The following is a 6,000-nucleotide window of genomic DNA, read 5'->3' on the forward strand; positions in this document are numbered from 1 at the left end:
GTCAACGATGCTTCACCGGTGGGGCCTCTCCGCCTGACGGGTTACGTCGTCCCTTCCTATCGATTGAATTATTTATTTATTTATTTATAAGCTTCTCCTTCGTGTCAAAGTACAAAGCTGTCAAATTCACTTTCTTTCATCTTCTTTCAACCCACGTCGTCCCGCTTCTTCAATGTGCCTTGTGGGAGGATATGATATTATTGCAACGTGTGCTCACCCCTGCTTTTTTACCAAAACTCCTTTCTCCTTTTGTTTCATTTTTCAAGAGGCATGAGGACAAATCCGGTGAGAATGAGAAAGAGGCGGGCGCAGTCTCCTTCCTTTAATTTATTTTCTTTCATTTGTAGTCACGCCAACGGAAGAGATAAAACAAGATTCTATTCTTGGCCAAAATCTCTTTCAAATTTAGGTTCTTGACCATACCATCCCTATGCCTACAAATCACAAGACCTCCTCCACTTATTCAATTTTTTTCTTTCACACCCCCAAACTTTTACTTTTGCTGTGCGAAGCCTAGTAAGAAAGAATTAGCTCAAGATACTTTTTTATAGGGAAGAAGGAAATGGGATGACCAACATAATAAAAATTATGGGGGCTGCTGTGCTTTTGGAAAATAAAAGGAGCAAAAAAATTGAGGGGAAATTTTCCATCCAAATCCTCTATTTTGAAAAGAGACCAAATGCCATAATGGGAAGGAGAAGAGGAGGTTACTTCTTCACTTTTTATTTATTTATTTAATTTGCAGTGCTACTGGGTGGACATCTGATTGGAGTCTTGAACCGCGGTTCTCTTTCTTTCTTCTCCAAAAACTTCCAATCCTATTTTTTGGGACCTCTATTTTCAATTTATTTTCCAAACACCTTTCTAATTTGCTGAGACTCGAGAGGAGCTGGCCTCGCAATATTAGCAAAATATCAATAATATTGTACACCATTGATTTTGAACCCGTAATTCCGAGCTTGACAAGAAAATTAATGAAAAAATACAACTACTTCAATGAGTATTAATAACCGACCCAAAAAAGAGAGAGTATTAATAGTGTTAAATGAATATACCCGCCTCCTACTTCTTAGTCGTTAGGATGGATTATAGGTAAATCTTCATAAGCAAATTTACCTCTAATTTTGGTGGCGAAATGGTGGCTCTGTTGGTTTGGGCACCACAACCACAACCACACTGGGCCTCCATCACCCCTTGTCCCCTTCCACCACCACTACTTCCAACCTCCACTGCCACCGTCAAACCATCACCACCGCCTCTCTGTCTAAGCCTTTGTAAAGTCAACGTGGGCAAATCTACAATTAAACATCACTATTCCCACATTAATACATTGATCACACAACGAGAATCAGGCAAGCAAATCCTAACAACCGGTGAATGATTCTTCAAGACAAGTCCAAATCAAATATAACTCCTCCTTATACTAACAATCAAAATAAAAATTTTCCATCAAATAGAAAAAGTGAGGTACTATAGGATAGGATTAGAAAAGTTAGAAATATTACTAAAATGTTATTGCTTGGTTTTTAAATGTTTTTGTCCACATAATCACCGAATCACGCGTGCTCAGAAACACTGCGGCTAGAGTCTTCCGAATCTCGGATCTCTAGCGGAGGGAGGAGAGAGAGAAAGGAGGAACTTCAAGTTTTCTCCCGATTAAATTCCACATTTTGTCGTTCCCAAGCCACCACCGCCGCCATCCCCAAGCCACCGTCACCACCTCTTGCCGCCGCTCGCTCCGCCGTTCGAGCCGTCATTGCTCCGAACCGCCACTGCCTCCGCCAGAACTGAGCTCTTCCCCCCTTGGTCGTGGGTTGAGCCGCGACCGCCGCCGTCTTCACCACGCCGTCCGTGCCGCCATTGGTGCCGTGAGACTCGTGTCTTCGTCACTGTCGCCGAACCTCCCTCAACACCGCCGCTCGACACTGTCACCCCTCGCTTGCCTCGCCGTGGACACCGCCGTTGGACGCCGCTCGTCCCCCGGGTGGAGGCTGCTCGCCGTTTGGCTATCCAGTCGGGGGCGACGCAGGACGCCTTGGAGACTCGGGCCAGGGCCTACCGGCTTATGGATGACGAGACAATAGGTTTTCCTCCGCATTTTTTCTCTTTTCAGTTCTTTTCCTCCCCATTTTTGCTCAAGTTGCTCAAGCTTCATTATTATGCAACGGTAGTTATTAATCACGAAATTATAAATTAGACTCTGTTTTCTCTAGAAAACTATGAATTTAGTTGTCTATTAGGATGTAAAAGATTAGCAATACATTGCTGTGTGGCAGGTATATGGAGGGTTGGCTTCCATATTCCAAAACTTTCCTTAGGTTCTTCATTTGCTTTACTTTCACACTTTCACTTTCATTGGAAGTTATCTGCATTCTAAAAGAATCCAATATTTCGTTTCTCGGGTATGCGGTGAGCTTAGGAAAATACCACCTTCCTTCATCTTAAGAAATTTAACCATTTGTCCTGTTTGTAAAATGAATTGGAGTACTTGGTAGATTATGTGCTCCCATTGGTCAAGTATGAGTTCGTCGGTTTTCTTCCTTCTTCCTTCTCTAGTTGCTGCATCAGCCATATTTCTGCTAGTACGCTGGATGACTCTCACGCCACCTTGGGTCTGTTCTCTATCTTGCATTTCTTTCATGGCCACAAGCTTACTTGATTATTTATCTGGGCTTACCTTTTACTTTCTGCAGAATCCAATTTTGGAATTCTACACATCTTATAAGGCATCTCACTCCATTGCAAGACTTGCAATCCAATGCAAAAGAATACTATACACATCAAGTATCGGCAGCAGAAGCAGAAGGTACACTAAGCTCAACAACTAGAACAAATTAAAATAAAACTTCTTCTTTATAGTTCAAATCTCAAAATGAAAAAAAAAAAAAGTTCCGAGAATGGCTTGCTTGGCGTCTGGTGAAGCTAAGTTACTTGAGTCTAGCCATTAAATCCATAATTATTTTGTTTTGTTTCAAGAAATGATTTCATAGTTCATTTATTTTTTTTGTAAGTAAAGACAGCCCCACGACGTCCGCCGAGGCTTGCTTGGCTTGCTTGGCTTGCTTGGCTTGCGTGGCGTCTCGTGAAGGTAAGTTACTAGCCATTAAATCCATAATTATTTTGTTTTCTTTCAAGAAATGATTTCCATAGTTCATTTTTTTGTAAGTAACGAAGAGTAATGCATAAATAATTATTTTATTTGTTATATTTCATTAATTTATTTTCATACAAGAGTAAACTAGTTTTGTAAATTTAACAAAAAAACATGCCATACCATGCCCGGATAGATTTATCAACCTAAACTTATGGATCATCATTATTATTTTTATTTTTATTAGGATTGAATCCACTTATTTCTCTCGCCAAGTTGGTTGGTTAGCTTCCTTGGAGCTGGTCGAGTTGGGTTGGTCTTGATAAATTGCCGTAAAGTTTGTTTTTTTCTAAAATTATTAATTTTTTTATTTTTTATTTTATGAATTTATTTTAATTACTAAACGTGTCTTTTGCCTGTATCCAATGTTTTGGTAGAGCTCGGCTAAAACTCAACTTTGTTTTTTTCTAAGTAAACTAAATTCTCTCCCTAATAATTATAAATTATTTTATGAATTTATTTTCATTATTAAACATGTCTTTTGCCAAGCTATGCCGTACCCAATGTTCTACATTCGTAGAGCTCACTTGGGATAAAACTCAAGTTTATTTTTTTTCTAAGTAAACTAAATTCTCTCCCTAATAATTATTAATTATTTTATGAATTTATCTTATGAATTTATTTTCATTATTAAACATGTCTTTGGCCAAGCTATGCCATGTTCTACACTCAAGTTTGTTTTTTTTTTTAAAGTAAACTAATTCTCTCCCTAATAATTATTAATTATTTTATTTTTTTATTTTATGAATTTATTTTCATTACTAAACATGTCTTTTGCCAACCTATGCCGTATCCAATGTTCTACATTCGTAGAGCTCAGTTAGGATAAAACTCAAAATTCTCTCCTTAATAATTATTAATTATTTTATGAATTTATTTTTATTACTAAACGTGTCTTTTGCCAAGCTATGCCGTACCCTAGAGCTCACTTGGGATAAAACTCAACTTTGTTTTTTTTTTCTAAGTAAACTAAATTCTCTCCCTAATAATTATTAATTATTTTATGAATTTATTTTTATTATTAAACATGTCTTTTGCCAAGCTATGCCGTACCCAATGTTCTACATTCGTAGAGCTCACTTGGGATAAAACTCAAGTTTGTTTTTTCTAAGTAAACTAAATTCTCTCCCTAATAATTATTAATTATTTTATGAATTTATCTTATGAATTTATTTTCATTATTAAACATGTCTTTTGCCAAGCTATGCCATGTTCTACACTCAAGTTTGTTTTTTTTTAAGTAAACTAATTCTCTCCCTAATAATTATTAATTATTTTATTTTTTTATTTTATGAATTTATTTTCATTACTAAACATGTCTTTTGCCAACCTATGCCGTATCCAATGTTCTACATTTGTAGAGCTCAGTTAGGATAAAACTCAAAAATTCTCTTCTTAATAATTATTAATTATTTTATGAATTTATTTTCATTACTAAACGTGTCTTTTGCCAAGTTATGCCGTACCCTAGAGCTCACTTGGGATAAAACTCAACTTTGTTTTTTGTTTCTAAGTAAACTAAATTCTCTCCCTAATAAGTATTAATTATTTTATGAATTTATTTTCATTATTAAATATGTCTTTTGCCAAGCTATGCCGTACCCAATGTTCTACATTCGTAGAGCTCACTTGGGATAAAACTCAAGTTTGTTTTTTCTAAGTAAACAAAATTCTCTCCCTAATAATTATTAATTATTTTATGAATTTATCTTATGAATTTATTTTCATTATTAAACATGTCTTTGGCCAAGCTATGCCATGTTCTACACTCAAGTTTGTTTTTTTAAGTAAACTAATTCTCTCCCTAATAATTATTAATTATTTTATTTTTTATTTTATGAATTTATTTTCATTACTAAACATGTCTTTTGCCAACCTATGCCGTATCCAATGTTCTACATTCGTAGAGCTCAGTTAGGATAAAACTCAAAAATTCTCTCATTAATAATTATTAATTATTTTATGAATTTATTTTCATTACTAAACGTGTCTTTTGCCAAGTTATGCCGTACCCTAGAGCTCACTTGGGATAAAACTCAAGTTTGTTTTTTTCTAAGTAAACTAAATTCTCTCCCTAATAATTATTAATTATTTTATGAATTTATCTTATGAATTTATTTTCATTATTAAACATGTCTTTGGCCAAGTTATGCCATGTTCTACACTCAAGTTTGTTTTTTTTTTAAAGTAAACTAATTCTCTCCCTAATAATTAATAATTAATAATTATTTTTTTATTTTATGAATTTATTTTCATTACTAAACATGTCTTTTGCCAACCTATGCCGTATCCAATGTTCTACATTCGTAGAGCTCAGTTAGGATAAAACTCAAAAATTCTCTCATTAATAATTATTAATTATTTTTTGAATTTATTTTCATTATTAAACGTGTCTTTTGCCAAGCTATCCCGTACCCTAGAGCTCACTTGGGATAAAACTCAACTTTGTTTTTTTCTAAGTAAACTAAATTCTCTCCCTAATAATTATTAATTATTTTATGAATTTATTTTCATTATTAAACATGTCTTTTGCCAAGCTATGCCGTACCCAATGTTCTACATTCGTAGAGCTCACTTGGGATAAAACTCAAGTTTGTTTTTTTATAAGTAAACTAAATTCTCTCACTAATAATTATTAATTATTTTATGAATTTATCTTATGAATTTATTTTCATTATTAAACATGTCTTTGGCCAAGCTATGCCATGTGCTACACTGAAGTTTATTTTTTTTTAAGTAAACTAATTCTCTCCCTAATAATTATTAATTATTTTATTTTTTTTTATTTTCTGAATTTATTTTCATTACTAAACATGTCTTTTGCCAACCTATGCCGTATCCAATGTTCT

The sequence above is a fragment of the Eucalyptus grandis genome, chromosome 11 (genome assembly GCF_016545825.1).
Source record: "Eucalyptus grandis isolate ANBG69807.140 chromosome 11, ASM1654582v1, whole genome shotgun sequence".
NCBI classification, from domain to species: domain Eukaryota; kingdom Viridiplantae; phylum Streptophyta; class Magnoliopsida; order Myrtales; family Myrtaceae; genus Eucalyptus; species Eucalyptus grandis.